A 16,634-nucleotide genomic window follows, 5' to 3' on the forward strand; every position below is an offset into this window, starting at 1 on the left:
GTTTGTTGTTTGCAAACATTTGAGCAACTGTGATTGTTAGAGTATAAAATTAGCACCTTTTATTTGATATTGGTTCTGCTCAGTGTTGCCTCTGCCCCCTCTCCTCCTCCATCCCCACCCCCAATATAACTCCATCCTTATGCAAGTATTGAGGTCTCTTAAAACTGTAACAGATTTTTGAAGACAGGAAACAGAATTTCTACCCTCCCTAACGGAGATGATTTTTTTATCTGCAGTAAAACAGTATTGGACTTGAAAAAATTCTGGTCAGTAGTTATGGGGTAGGAAGTGTCTCACAATTTTTAAAATTTGTTTTGCTTGATGTGTTCAGTTTCTTATAACTCATGTTATAAAATTGTCCAGATAAAATGATTACAATGTTGTAACAGCATTAGGGATCACCTCATGATATGTTTATCCATATATCATTATTATAATGCATCTTAAAAATACCCTTTCCTTTATGATTCAAAAAAAGAGATTGTTTGACCAGGTATGTAGCTAGAGGAGAGGGTGTATTCTCTTTATATACACAATGAGCATTCTGTACCAAATATTTTTAAATTCAACTTTCTAACCTCAGATGAAATATTACTAATATTATTTCTGCCATTCGTTAAAGTATTGAATATATTGGCAATTTCCCTTATTTCGTGTTTTGCTGATTGGTTCTGAGTGGAAGTGAGCAGTGTCAAAAGCAGTAAAGGCAACTACAGGACACCCCACCACTCCCAAATGTCCCAATTCAGCCGTGAAAGCTGAGGAGATACAGGCTGGTGATGTACACTTCTCCTGCTGTGAAATGCAGGAGGATGCTGTCTGAGGGAGAAGATTTTACTGGAAGACCAGATAACTCTGTGTAACTGCAGTTGTCAAAGGGCTGGCAGGAGATGCTTGAAATCTTGACATCACTGATTGTTGGTGGTAAATTAAGCTGTGAATGGGCCCCAAACTTCTTGCGCCACTTACTATGCCCACAGAGTTATTTGTATTTCACCCAGTTGCTTGGGTCCTATTCTTAATAGAGTGAAACTCTCAATAAATCTACACAGGAAAAAAAAAGTTGTCTTAAAAATTCTGTTTAGCTGTCTTTCAGTGGCTTTCCTAGACATCTTGGGCCAGGAAGACACCTACTGTATGGCAAGAATGGTCAAATGTTGGTTACACCCCCATTAGGCTTATTAAATTACTTGTCGCTCTCTCTTAGATTTGCTTTGAAAATAGCATTAACGTTTGATGTGCAGACTGCTGGACCTTTTCTTTTACATCTTCTGCACTGGTAGGGTTGTGGTTTCTGCATAGCAGTGTTTAAATGGCATTTATTTTCTTAGGCATTTCAGTGGTGTTTTGTTAAGGTTGTATCTGCATGTTGGTGTTTTTTTGATGCTATGTTTATTCTCATGCCTGTGGCTGTATTACATTTTGGTGGGATCAAAACATAACTTGCAAGATAAAGAAAAAAAAAAGGGTCTAGTTGAGCAGTGGGGTGGAAGTCTCACTCCCAGTCCACTCGTGCTCCTGGAAGCAAAGTTCATGCAGCAGTAGATGGCACTCTTCTCTGGACTAGTGGCTCCTGGTCCTTGGCGGGCCCACGCTTTACAGGTGCCATTTTCCATGTGCATGAAGCATAAGCTTGCACTCCTCTCTCACCTGAGGTTTGACCAGCAAGCAGGTGCTCACACGTTGCAGAAGCACGGCTGTTGCCATCTTTTGGTGCACCTCCAAGGCGTGAGTACTCAAGTATCTAGAGAAGTGGTGACCCCACTGGTGTCTGCTCATGCAAACCCCTGCATGTCATTTCTGTATGTGCTATTCTAGTTTTTTCTTTCTGCCTCGAGGCTGGGCCTTAAAGACCCACAGGACTCCCGGGTGGGTGGTGGGGGCTGTGGGACCCCGTCCCAGGGCCAAGAGGCGTCACTGCGGTCTGGCTGCCTGAGTTCCCCCCTTGGTTTCATTTTGACTCAGCCTTCTTCACTTCCCCGGTGAAATGGTGCTGGGGTATTTCTGTGAAGTGTTAAGCAGCCACTGGACCTCTCTATAGCACTGTGTCACTGAAGGGCTGGATAAGTGACTCTGGTGTGCTGTTTGTGAAACACTTCTTTGTAAAGTGCTTTGGGATGAAATATTACCCCTGTGGTTACAGGCTGGATGAACAGAGACTTAAGCCTCAGAAAAAATAAGGGGGTAAATCCATCAAATAATCTAATAGTTCCTTGCATCAGCCGAGCTTGGTTTATCTTCCTCTTGGGAAGAACCTAACATCCCCTGAAAAACTTTGATTGCTCTAAAAGTGAGAGTTAAAGGAGCTAAGCCCCTGCTCAGTTTATATAGGCTGCTGGTTTTTGCGTGATACCAGTTGGGCCCATCTTCTTACCGATTTTCTGCACCATGTTCATAAAACCCCAAAACTCACGTAAGTTTTGTTTGTGATTGGAGGTAACATTGTTGGTCAGCCAGGTTTTTATGATGTCCTGCCGACCACACTGTCATGAGATGACTTTGCATGTGAAGCCAAGGGGAGGATGATACACTTGGCCGTGAGTGGTACTCCTCATTTTGTATGTTCAGCCCAGATTTGGCTCTCTAGCGGCAGAACATTAATGCATTTTCTTTTCTTTAGTTGCCATGCTTTCATCTTTCTGGGATATTGGTATTCTTCGCAGTGAGCTAGTGTCTGTCTATTTCTGATACACCGCCCACCGTGGCATCGCAGTATTTTTAACTGCATCTTTTATTCCCCCATCCACCGAGCAAAACTGAGAACGCTATAAGAAGGAAAATGAGTCTCTCAAAGTAAGCTGTCTATGAACAGAGGAAACAAAACCCACTGATGACTAAAAAGCAAAGTTCATCAGTGAACAGAAAACATTTGGGTACCATGGTGCATGTGGAACCTCTCACCAGGGGTCCCCAAAGCAGCAGCAGGAGTCAGGGGTGCCTCCTGGGAGCAGGTGATCCCCTGTGCCTTTCCACAAATGCAGGCGTTGAGTTTAGCTTACCTGTAAGCATTTCATAATCGAGTTTCTCTGCAGAACTGGAACCAAACCCAGGAACTCTAACACGTAAGCTTCTCCTTTCACTACTGCCAAACAGAGGTGAATGCCTAAAATTAGTGAAGAATTCTGGTTTTAATATGATTCTGCAAAAACTGATTCCGGCAGCAGGTGCCCATCGAACGCCTGCTCTGACTTTGGCTGCAGCGTTCACCCCATTATGGCCAACAGTTCAGACATCTCCAGGGTAGGTGGCACGTTTATTAAAGAACAGTACAAAGGGTGAGCATGATCATTCTGTAAAGGTGACCATGATACTAAAACTTGAAGGCAGGTGGCTTTTTCTTCCCTCTCCCTCAAAGAAATAGATGATTTATGGGAAGGACTAAAGGCTGGTGCTCCTAAGGGATGCAGGCCTGCCTCCTGTGGCTTTTTCTGCTGAAAATTTCTAAGCAGGAGGCCTCTTAAATAGCCCTAATTTTTTAGAAGTGCAACTGCAGTTGGAATAGTCAAGCAGCTTCAGGAAGTTCTAGGTGAGGCACTTGAGGGGATTTGCTTGTTTCACGATTTACTCGTCAAAAACGACAAAAAAGATCTGCTGTTCTTTTCTACAAGAAATATGATCGTACTGATGAGCATGAAGTGTCAGGGCAGTTGCCAAAAGACTATTTCAGTTACTACAAGGGCGTAGCTTTTGTGGAGAGGGATAACAGGGTGACAGCTCTGTGGAGAAGTGGAACAAATTGTTGTTCCCGGTAGGTGACTCTGACCTCCCAGCTTAGATGGAACAGCTAGTGAAAAACACACCAAACAGTGCAGTTAGTCTTTTCTAACAAGAGGGAAAAAGAATCAGGGAGTAATTGTTGCTGAAGTCAAAAGGTGTTAAAATGAAAGGGAGTGAACATGTTTAAAATGGAGAAAACCCAAGGATGGTATTTTGGCAGACCATAATTGGTTGCAGTATCTCAGCCCGCTCTAACCTGCGTTGCTGAACTCACCGATTGCATTGTCGTGTTCAAAACATCCCACAGGTCCTGAATAAATAACCGCAAATGTGTGGGCCTAAACGCTTGGAGTGGGCAGCTCAGCTTCAGCAGACAAGTGAGGCTGCAGGCCTGCCGAGCCTCTGCTTGCTCAACGCTTGCTCCTCGATGGACTGCGTCCACCAATGAACCAGCTGGCCATGGTCCTCTCTTTTGTCCTTATGTAGATACAGGGAAATTGGATGCAAAATATGATAAAAAATACATTGCTGAGACAGAAGCTTTTAATTACACGTAGGAATTGGCCAGTCTAGTCGTTCACTTTGCAAAGGTGAATTTTCCATATGATGCTTCTCATCAGGGAAGACGCATGTACCCAAGGGGGGCAAGTTACGGTTCCTGTAAGATCCGTAATAGCCTTTGCATCACTCTTCACTTAAGAGCTGACCCTTCAGATCGTGACTGAGCGGCTAAATTTTATGGGTTCCTTGTGAAAAATCTTGCACTAAATTAAAAAAGGAGAAAAAGGAACTAAGTTTTCATTTTTCTTTTGCTGAAGGTGGTTGCCTGAAATCTGCCCTTTGATATTTGAAATTGATTTTAGATCCTCGATTTTTGGACAGTTGTTATTTATCCACACGAGGCATACACCCTGAGGAAATGTTGCTTCCTTAAACAGCAGATTGAATCAAATGTTTTTGCTGACATATTTTTCCCTGCGACAACTGACACTGCAGTTGCCACATATTTCAGTGATGTAGCACAGAGACATTAGAAGAGAAGGAGAGAAATACTTCTAAGGCAGTAATATGAGAATGCTGTTGCTGGGAATGAAGATAAGCATGTGCTATTCTCATAGTTGCTGCGTTGTAATATTTCTACTGAAGAGGAAAATAGCTAGAGACTCTTTGTTAGAGATGGTGGAGTTCGGTTTGGCAAGATTTTAAGGGGAAAATATTCTGGTGCCCGGGTGTATAATTTTATCGCAGATATAAATATGAAAGGAGATTTCTCCCAGGATATTCACTGGATTAGAGGAGCTCCGGTGTCTATGTTGGGAAGCAATTTCCAGTCACATTAAAATCAGTGTAAATTGTCTGGGAGGGATGTATTTAGTGCCTGAAAAGTGGGACTGTCTGTGGAAGTGTGCAGTGCTCCCATTTTTTCGCTGGTCCAACTATACACCCTGCAAGGCAACCATCTCACTGGTGCCACAGACTCGGTTAAGCTTCCTGAGATCTACTGCAGTATAATTCGTTTGCAAACCCAAGAAATTTCCTCTCTGTTCCCTTTGCCTTCTAGGTGTGGTAGCCTGCTTTTGCATTCTTCTGTTGTCTCTCTCATCTCCTCTACATGTTTATCCCTTCCCTCCCTTTTTTATAACCTTCCTTGTAGTAATACTCACAAACAAGAAGCGGCTGCTGTTGTTCAATGAGGATCCAGACACACTTTTCAGAACTGAAGCTAGTTATCAAGACACATGGAAATTTATGTCAATCTTTAAAATGAATGTAAACACATGAGTACAGACGGCTTCTTTAAAGAACAGAATTTATGATATTTTTTAAATCCACCTATGGGCATCCATTAGAGCAAGTCATTTGCAGTCCTGCCTGTCCCTGTCTAGCCTTAAGTATAAAATCTGTAAAGATTTGAAGGACTTTAGTTTAACTTTCATGGAAAACAGCTGCTGCCCACTGCTTCTTATCTGCTGGGCCAGCTTCTTAGGAGTGGGTGCTGGATTTTGCTATCCTGCTGTCTTCCAGAGATGCTGATTATCCCTGTCCCTGCCCTTATCTTCAGCCACAGGACGATGTGGGTGTCCAACAACCCTCTTGCCTGTTTGTGTGCAGCAAGGCCAAAGAGATCAAATAGTTGGTCCTGATATTCCTGCTGTTCAGAAGGTAGATACAGGATATGGGGGCTTCTGCCTATGACACATTCTAGTTCTTAAAGGTAATTTTTGCCTTTGAAGGGGAAAACTTTTTTTTATCTACTTCTTCTAGCATGAGTTGGGCTGGACTCCTGACCTTGTTCTTGTGGGAACAGGCTTGATTCCTGCAGGAGTTAGGAGTACAGAGCTGGACGGGATGACCCGTGCCTCTCTCTTTTCATACAGGAAGGATGGTAGGACCTCACAACATCTGCCGCTAGGAGAAGCTGACTACACATAGCATCAGCTCAAACCCCATCCTCCTAAGTTTTTTGTTCATCAACTAAAGGAGGAGTAGATATGATGCTTATGGGGAAAAAAACACTGACACTAAATGTAATGCTTTGTTACTAGAAGCACTTTTCATCTGAGGACATCAGTGTGCTTTTAAGGCATGAGCCTTTCACTCTCCCATTGAGATTTTGTGTGAGAAAAGGCAGAAACTAGGGAAAGTTGCTCCCTGCCATTCCTACACAAGAGCCTGTGCTCAGAACTGTATCTCAAACCCTACTTTAGCTGTAACAGGTTTGTAAGCCTGGTGCCTTGTGTCCTTGGAGACTTTCTGGGTAAGGTGTGTCCATTCACGTATCTCAGCCTGGGGTCATATAACCTTGTGTGTTTTAGATCAGCTGCCCGTAAAATGAGGTTGAAAACCCCATGATTTAAGTGGCTCATACAAAGCTTCGTGAAGGTTGGTTAAAACACACACACAGAAAAAGAAATAAGGAGCTGACAGGACAGCTGAAAAATCAGTTCAAAACAAATGTTGAAGTTTCTGCATATTAATATGCTGCTGTGTTGGCTCATGAGATTACAGAGAATTGAAATCAAATGTTTAGAATTTATTCCCTTTAAGGTGATATCTGTAGTTGCAGATTACTAGCTAAGCAGCAGCTGGAGAGCTTTTTCATGCCACCCTGGGGGATCGTTTATTTAGTTTCGTGATTTGGACTGCATAGCACAGCTGGGTCTATTGCCATTAGGAACCATTGCTGCCTCCTGCTAGGGACCAACATGGCTCAGGTAAGGTTGTGAGAAGAAAAACTTGTCCATTGGGTGTTTGCAGTGTTCAAAAGCAGTTATAGAAAGCTGACACTTGGTCTCTCTTGGTTGCAGCTAGTGCAGAGCAGGGGAAGCTGAGGAGAGAGAAAAGTCTGTGAAATAGCCCATTTCTTTCCATCTAGGTGTCACGGAAGGAAAGCTGAGCTCTGAGTAAGAAACGAACTGACCTGGGTGAGAGGAACATAGAGGAAAACTTGCACACGGGCAATACCTGTGTGTAGCAGATGGTGTTCGTATTGCAAAGTGCCATGAAATTTGGGCGATAACGGTACAGCAAAGCTGATTGCTAGGCTGGGCTCGAGCGTGGTGGCTGTTTTACAGATGTAGAATTGAGGGTTTGAATCTGAAACTGAATGAGAATAAAACTTCTTCAGCTCTTCTTTGGTGAAAGTATACGCTTTGATACTCTCCATGGTAGTATGATTGTTCTGGTGGGGATCAGTCAGGCAGTGTGGTGTCCCCGTGTTGGTTCAAGATAGGAAGACTTCACTTAAAATTCTGCTTTGCCTGATTCTGGATGATGTGGGATGAAAAAACTGTCCTTAAAATCACACAGAGTTGTTTTTAAATCTGGATTGTCCACATCCTAGGCAAATGTCTTAGGCATTTAGCTACAGAGCATGAGAGATTGTGCTGTCTTTCTGGAAACCAATGTATTTCCATAAAACATGCTATTATAGTGCTGTTGTAGTGGTCACGGTCTAGGGATATAAATCAGCAGTGTTTGAAGGGAGAGGGAATATCTTTTATTAAATCAATTTCTATAATAGGCAAAAACAGGCAAGCTTATGATTACACAAGCCCTTTACAGATCTGAAATGGAAGTTTCAAACAAGTTAGGAAAATATCAAAGCAGCCCAGAAGAAGGATAGTTCTCTGAAGTGGAATTTCTGCTCTTGTTGTCATTAAAATATCAATTGTTCGCAAGGTTGTAAAGCCTCAGACTAATTTCCCATTAAATTTGTCTGTGGGAGAGCAGGAAAGAGGGGGAAAAAACAAACTTGAACGAAATAAAAGGAGAAAAAGACTCATAAAAATTTAGTGAAAAATGACTGAAGATTTTGTTTCAGACTGAAGGAGGGTTTTGTGTCAAAAAGCTTGTCTTTTCTTCTGACTAAGAAAAAGAACTACTCCTGTAAACCTTGCCTCCTCAGATCAGCTTTGCTTGATGAGACAGCACTTTTTGATGTCATTTCATGCTAACTGCATTTCATGTAGTTAAAACTGTTCTGCCCAGCTGTCCCAGCTTTGCTGCTGTTTGGCGGGGGACTGTGTTTTATAAAGTTGCATTAAAATCCAAGTAACAGATAAGACTCTTTTTGACATCCATTACGAATTATTTGAGATCAAAGTCACATTCTTCTTTTAATTTGGGAAAACTAAGAAACATATTTCAAAAATCAAGAAAAATTCATTTTACATGGATAGGATTTTCACAAGAGCATGTATCTGCTCTGATTATTCCAGGGAGGAGGACCAGCTGGATGCTATTTATGTAGAAAATTGGCCTTTGTCTTTAAAGGCTCACATAGATGTGGAATATTTGAATTATTTGAAAATTTGTGTTTGTTTTTCAGTGCTAAACAATGGAAAAATGTGATCCTAAACTGGTCAGTGTGTATTGCAGAATGGAGGGAATAGGCATTATGACACTAACATTGTAGAAGCTGCTGTTTTCTTAAATCTGATTTTTCGGTGCATCATGTTACAGGAAAGTAAGACTGATAGATGAAGACTTCTTCCACAGAAAAGCACTAAAACTGGCAAACTGCAACATCCCCTGTGTGATTTTTATGTCATCTGTAAGACGTATCAGTAAATGTTCACAATTGATGGAGTGGTAGGCAATGATAATTGGTAGGCAATGGTGGTCAAAGCCTTTTCAGAAGCACTTACAAGAGGGACAAAGTCAAGCAAAAAATTCACTTGTAACCCAGAAGGATGCTGTTAGAGCAAAAGAAATGCATTTTGCTTGTGACCTTCTCACCAGAGAAAGATGTTCTCATCTAGACCCTGTGCCTTAGGTCACATGCAGTTACAGGACCACTTGGGCATAAATAATTGCATGTCCCAGTTAAGCCAGAGAATTGTACCGTCACTGTATATGGTGAGACACTGGAACAGGAGCAGGTTGCCCAGAGAGGTGGTAGGTGCTCCATCCCTGGCAACATTCAAGGCCAGATTGGACGGGGCCCTGAGCAACCTGATCGAGTTGAAGATGTCCCTGCTCATTGCAGAGGGGTTGGATTAAATGACTTTTAAATGTCCCTTCCAACCAAAGCATTCTATGATTCTGTGATTCTAGTTGCCTTTTGGAAATAATACAGCCCAAGATTCACCATGCTTTAAAACAAGTAAGGCAGTTCTTTGAATCAAATGTAAGGGTGCTATGTGGTGCAACTGGACTCATCCCATTGTGATATTGGGACATTTCTATTGCAAGAGAAACAGCAAGTAATTTAGGAATCCTGAGTACTTAGTACTACAAAGGGTGGGGAAAAACCCACCACCATCTTTGGAAAAGAATCGCCCTCAAAGCTTGAGGATGACACTACTGGCTTGTTAGACAAGGTTATTGACGCTAATAACAGGTAACACATTCATGTTAATAGTTCCCCTATAGTAATTTTTAGCTGCTACATATAACTAATGGTAATTTCCAAACTTACTCAGGCAGCACAAGCTCATTAAACAAAGGCAGGTATTTCTTTAAACTATTCATAAAGCGCAGTGTGAGAAGGAGGATAAAGAAAATGTCCTGTTACAGAAGAAGGTGAAAATGAAGTACAGTAAGGTGTCTAGGTAATTTTACAAGAAAAAAATGTCTGTTTTGTTGTGGAAAATCCTGACATTGCTGAAAAAGATGTAACAATATCCTAGTTTTGAAAGCTGTAGTAAGAAAAAATCAATCCTGAAAGACAACGTGATTTCCTGGCACCGAGACTTAGGAAGCAGCGGGGTTGTTCAGAGGGGGACGCCGAGCACTTGGCACAGCCTCAGCTCCCGCTGCAGTTGTGCTCCTTTCAGGTGCAATTTCGCCCCCGGGAAGGATCATATCTCTGCTTGAGAGCGCGCAAGCGTTGGGTGTGGGTGGGAGCTCAGTCCCTGCAGCTTCCCACGTACCCTCTGAGCGCCGGCCACGCTGGTGTGACCCAGGGTCTGCGTCAGGGCAGCCTCGGCTGCCAAACGCCGGGGATTTCAGCTGGCTGCTGTTGCGTGCGTGGGCGAGGGGAGAGCAAGCGGTCAGTTACGGACCGGTTTTCCCTGTAGATGCGCGATTTGGCGTCTCAAGTCTGGAATGCGTTTTGCTTTGCTTTTTCAGTTTGTTCCGTCTGAAGTATCTGCGGTCAGTCTGGCTGGCCGGGGGACGCCGAGGGTGGCAGCTCCGGCACAGGGCACAGGGATCGCCACGCTGGGGGCCCGCCAAGGGCAGGGGGCCTGCCACGATTTGACTTCTTGGGGTTTTCCCCCCCCTCAGTTTCCCCCAGAGAGCATTGTGATCCAAGTATAGCACTCAGCTGGTCATGCTTCACCAAATTAAAGTTTCTGATGCTTTCTCAGGACCTCTGAGGTTTTAGAATCTTTATCTGTAAATTGCACGTATGTAAATTACATATACGTAAATTAAAACCACTAATCTATGAACTCAGGCAGGTCTTTTAATTGTTTCTCAGTACTTTAAAAAGATAATACAAAGCCTTTTGGTGGGTACCATGAACAGAAACTTAAATTTTAAGAATGCATTTTGAGACATACATTCTCTTTTATGCTTTACTGAGTCCGTCTGGTAGAGGAGCTGCTAAGAAAATCCAGTGCAAGGGACGCAAAACCCTGCCATTGCATTGCTACAGTGGAAATATACACACCCTACTGCAGCTTTGCACTCGTGGTTTAAGATGATGACAGACAGAAAGCGTATTTCCAGGGCTTTCTGTGTTGAGCAGATTACTTAAACCCAGATTCTTTCAGATGTCTGAGCTCAGCCATGGAAGCATTAAGGAAAAAATTCAGAAACTTGACTGAGACTGTTCACTGAAACCATTATTAAACTTTAAAGGAAGCAATGAAGCAAGGATTATATGTAGCTGGGTGTGGGAAATTGCTGTGGAAACAGGTGTTGCTTGTCACTTTGAGTTTTGCTTCCATGTTCCAGCAAGCCAAGGCAAGCAGGGACAGAGCTGGTGGAGCAGTGAGGAGGTGCAGGTGTGCTGGCTTTGCTGGGATTGCAGCCTCTCACACCGCTGCTTGCTGCAACCCCCACAAGTGAGTGTCACTGGAAGCCGTTCACCCAGGAACACGAGCCGGAGGAGTTAATCTGCCTTTTTGTAGTCGGTGTTTGGTGTGCAGACTCTCGTCTTCAATCCCAAATCTCTGTAACCTCAAGAGGGGATCAAGCCTGACAGTGGCGGTTGTGCCAGAGAACTGGGGATTTGTCTCTAATGCTGAGATTTAGTGCGGATGCTACCAGAAATGGTACATGTGTGCCTGCGGACACGGGGCGCGTGGGGTGGGGGGGCTCCCTTTAAGCAAAACAGGGCAGCAGAGCAGCGAAGTGTTCACGGCTTTGTGGGGACAGGGGGAATTTCATGTCTCATGGCTGGCGAGTGACTGGGCTGAAGCTGGTCTCTGTTGCTGTCAGTGGGTTGCTTTCGTGGTGATGTGTATCCTCCATGCTACAAGTATGGCTGTGGGAGTCTGCCTCGGCGCTCATGCTTTTCCAAATGTTTTCCTCGCTGTCTCCTTCCCCTCGACGCGGCGATGTAAAGCCAGCAGCCTGCCTCAACGGGGTGTCCTGGGTTTTCTGCAAGCCACAGGAACCCTCTCTCTTTGCTCTGCGTGAGGTGCTGGGGCATGTGCAGCGTCAGTCCCATGGCTTTTCCTAGTGAGAGGTACTCTGTGACAACAACTAAAATGAGCAGAGATGTTCTCACCCATAAATGTCAAAGAAAAGGGAGGTTACTCACCTGTGTGTTAAAGACAGAGAAGTGGAGGTATGGGGTGTCCTAAATCCTGAGAGTGGCACCAGCGAGCGAGATCCTGGCTCTCGTGGCCCCGCTGTTGTGGGTCTCTCTGGTCCAAGGATGCCTTCCCTCTGAAGCGTGACTGTATGTGTATATATATACATATACATACTTACATGTCTGTATATTTTTGTGTGTCTTTCTACATCGTGCTGTAAATGGAAGCTGTTTTCAGATTAAAATGAAAGCATTTGTGTTATGTGAGCACTTCCCTTGAGCTTTCCTTGCTGGACTTGTGAGAACTGAGGATGGAGACAATGAAGTTTTGTTTTGCTTTCCAGTCCGAGGTACTGTGTACAGGGATTCACATGTGGCTCCTAGACAGAAATTATTAATATTTGTCCATTAGACTTGGCAAAAGGCTGCAGATTTGTTTACATAACCAAAATTGAAATCTGTTTGTCTGCTAAACTTAATGACGGAACGTGTGGGCTTTTATATCTGTATCTTTATCTATTTATGTTTTTATATAGCGATATTTAGGCAGAAAGCAAAAAAATGTGGTTTTTGCAGTAGTACATTATTTTGACAGGCAACAAAAAAGGGAACATGGTGCTAAACTTGCAAAGTATCAGATCACAAGATAGAAATCCCAGAGAAATAGGCATGTGAATACCACTGAGAAGGACTAACCAAAAAATAGCACATGCAAATTAATTTCTGCTGTTTTAAAGGTAATCATCAGATAAATTATGTCTTTGTAATGGTAATCAGGATAATGTTCATATGACAGTTAATAGTATTTCTGTTTTGATGAGAGGCACTGGGATCCCAGAACACTTTAAAGATCTTCATCAAGACTCAGCGTTCTTGCAGAATTGTTACAATTATCCTTACTTAGCAGCTAGTAGGAAAAATAAGGTTAAATGATGTGCCAAATGTCAGATCCCAGATTAGATGTAGCACAGGGAATAGGGATCATGACTCAGACTCTTACAACCCATAGTCTTAATTCAGATGTTTTAAACGGAAAGAAAGACATTGCCTTGTTGAGAATTCAGATTTGAGATCAGTCTTCAGAAGGCTGGTTGATTCTATTTTTCACTTTTTTCTGCAATGGAAATTAGCCCCACTTTCAGCCAAGAGAGGATAAGCAGTGCTGCGGATGCAGTTGTGCAGATGTCTGAAATGGCCCTTCTTTCCCCTAACCCTGAATGTCTACATCCAACCTGCTCCCTGTAGGCTCCTTGTGTAATCAATGGAGAGAAAAAGCTGCTGCTAACGTGATTCATCTGACCTGTTTTAGCCGCCTACTTGAGGAGTAGATGAAGCATGCTCTAGAAACCCTTTCATTTCTCCTGATTTTAAGGGAGTCCAAATGAAGAACTGAAACTTAGAGGCTGTCTGTCCTGGGTGAGGTGAAGCAGAACTCAGGACACTGTAAGCATCTTTAACAAGTCATCTGGCCCAGATTGTGGTTTACAGCAGTCTGCCATTTTATAGTGGGGTTTTGCATGTGGCGCTTTCGTTTTCTCATCATCTTTACTCCAGCTTCTGGCCCTTGTGTTTTAACATCCATTAGATTTAACTACACTTTTAGAGAACAAAGGTGGAAATGACCTAGGTACTGTCTCATTGACTCGGGTGATATCACAGCTTTGAATTCAGTTTATTGCTTGAATGCATCCTTTTATTTCAGGAAACTGAGTAAATAAGCTCCCTTGTAAAATGTGGTGTTAGTCAAGACGGGAGTTGTCTTGAGACTGGCATACAAGCAGAAAAATACAGCACGGCTTCAGTGTTGCTTGGGATACTTCATGCAGCTCTGGTTGCACCTCTTTGAACAAGATCACCTACTGCCCTCTTACAGTGAACATTTGGCAGTTCTGTTCTGTGTTTCTCTGATGCTTACCACATCCCCTGGGATGTTCTTGTTCTTTAAGTTTGCTCTAAATTCTCCTTGAAATATATTTCTAATACAGTGCCTGTGATGCTTCCATAGCCATTCAAAGACCACCTTTACAGGGGTACCCTAAGCACTACTACATCAATATTCTGAGGTTAATCCTAACTGGTACTGCATGTCACTACGTATTCATACAGACAATTTGTAAAAGCCCTCCCTGTATGGTAAGTTGTATGATGTGCTTTGTAGTTTGCCAGCGTTTTTTTGTGCTTTGGCTCTATTTTGGACATCTAATAGCACCTAAACCACAGAAATGTCTGTACTGTGGTGTCAGGATACTTTCCAAGGGAAAAATGTATTTAAAAGTCCAAAGAGCTACTTGTGCCTGAGTAGTAAAACCTATCCAAATGAAGAAGACTGAGAATAGCTTCCTTCATGATCTGCCTACCTGCCCATTGGGATGCTGGAGAAGTTGTGGAGAGAATTGCAGGGGATTTAAGGTTTCTGGTGTAGTAAACAATTGAGACATAGAAGTGGATATGTCAAAGTGTATGCTGAGCTGCTCCTAGACTTGGACTTATACTGACAATGTGCAACCTTTGTCATCTCAGTTGGGTGTTATTGTCTTTATACTTTGAATCAATTAACTAATGAAGTTGGAATAGCTGACATTTGCCTGAAACTACTTGTTTTTCCTAAGTGTTTTGTTTTAAATGGCATCCTAAACCAGTCTAGTTTCACTGGTGCAGTAGTTCCCAACACTACGAACGAAATTCCCTTCAAGAAAATAATCCCTGTACTCCTATTGACATCATCTTGTCAAAGTCTCAAATTCTTGGTGCTTTAGGTAGAGTAACTGGGGATCTTCTCCACTACTTTATTCCTATCCTGGGTCCGGCTTTTAATTCAATAACCAGTGAAATAACAGGGAATAATGAAAGCAAGCAGCTTAAGCATGGAGCCTAAGCATGGTTCATGCTTTCTGAGAACATGGGCAGATGGGCCTGTTTCATCCAGTTTACATTTTAAATCCCCTCTCACAAGGATAACTGATAATTTTTTTTTTTTTTAAGTTGAGCTCCGGGAGAAGAAATCCCATATTCCTTCTTACACCTGACTACGCTATTGCACCTCACTGCTCTGAGAGGTGCTGCCATGCTTTGAAATGTGCATGTGAATATCCTAAGCCAATAGTTACAGCAATCACACTTATGTTGGAGACTGCACTTACCCCGTGTGTCCCAGGAGCTGATCTCTGCTCATGTGTTCTTGCCAGTTGCAGAGTGACTGAACTTGGCTGTTTACTGGGGCATGCTTCCAACTGTCTTATCAAATATTAAGCAGATGAATATATAAATAATTTTTTATGTTACTGTGCTAACATCTTTATTGCAGTTATAAAGCACTAGTTGCTGTCCGTTTGGTATGAGTAGTTTAGGTTTTGTTTTTGGAAATGAATTGATAGTTCTCCTCTTGCCAAATAAGGCATGAGAGAGAATGAACTTCACAGTGAAATTTAGCTATAATAAACCACATAATCTCTTTGACTTAGTTTTAAAGCAGGCAGTTGTTTAAAGCAGCTGGTTAAGTACACAGATGTTCTGGTTGAGGGCAATCCAATATTAAAATGGCATAATGTGGCAACAAATTCTCATTTTAAAATGAATGGCTGGCAGAAGAAATATTTAGTTAAGCACCCTACCCTTAATTATAGTGGCAGATACTTTTCTTCTAGAAGCATGTGTTCAGAAGGTGCTGAACAACCGAGCCTTCTTTCTAGCAGAAAATGCTGTGTTGCATTTCCTTCAGAAAGAGAAGGTGCATTCACTGGCTTGCTGGACTCGGTTCCCCACTGCAGAATTGCTGCCTAAGTCTGCAGGTGAAAGGACAGTGGCTATGAAAATAACATTTTATTCATCTACAGACATAAGAAGGGTTGTGAAATCATACAAGAAAGTCAAAGGTAGCGTGCTTGTGTCAGGGTCCTGCCCCTCTGCAGGGGCTGGTAGAGTTGAATTCTTAAGCTGTGATGGAGACCAGCTGCCTCAGTGAGTTTCCTTGTGAAGACTGGGCTTTTGATTATAATATTTTACTTGTCTTCATGAATGCCTGCCCAGTGAAACATGGAGGTGTTGTGCTTTCTCTCCCTGATGCAAAGAGGATGTCAACTTATGTGATTTCCTTGCACTTCATTTCTTTGAACTTGCACAGCTGCCCTCTCGGGATGACAAAGTCCCTGGCCCTAGGGCCTGCCAGTTTTAGAAGTTTCTAAATGTCAAGTTTAATCTCAGTTTTCATTTTTAAAAATATGAAGTTCAATGCCTTTTTACTTGCAGAGAAAATGGAGTTATTCCTGGTTAGTGAAATGTTGGTACCTTTATGTTTCTGGGTGTAAGGTGGGAGAGAGAGTAACCGTTTCATATTCCTATGACAAAAATAGAGGCATGGTGTCTCCAATTACACGAATTAAACCAGTTAAACAGTATCTTTCCTCCTTCTTGTCACAACACCCCAGCTTTGTACAGGCCTGCAGCCTCCAACATCAGGAGCCCTTTATAGCCTGCCCTGACAGCTTGAAGACCAGGGCAGTTTTGTATTGCCTTGTTGCTGAGGTGAGGGCTCCTCATTGAAAGCTCCCAAGAGCATGTGAGAAAGGAGGGTACTAGGGGCCCCAGCATAGCTGAGCTTGTGGGGTACAGTACAAAGAGCAGTTGTGGGTGTTTTCCTATTCCCTCTTCTGGCTGCCCAATTTCCAGCCATTACTGGCATAAAGACCCAGGAGGCTAGCCAGAAACT

General features: G+C 42.9%; 1 protein-coding gene across 6 annotated transcripts in view; it reads left to right on the top strand.

The window, feature by feature from the left end:
- Positions 1-16,634, top strand: part of EVL (Enah/Vasp-like) — a 161,748-nt gene that overhangs the window by 26,579 nt on the left and 118,535 nt on the right. The gene's annotated exons all lie outside the window — the stretch shown is intronic.

This window comes from Opisthocomus hoazin, chromosome 7, assembly GCF_030867145.1.
Source record: "Opisthocomus hoazin isolate bOpiHoa1 chromosome 7, bOpiHoa1.hap1, whole genome shotgun sequence".
Taxonomy (NCBI): Eukaryota; Metazoa; Chordata; class Aves; order Opisthocomiformes; family Opisthocomidae; genus Opisthocomus; species Opisthocomus hoazin.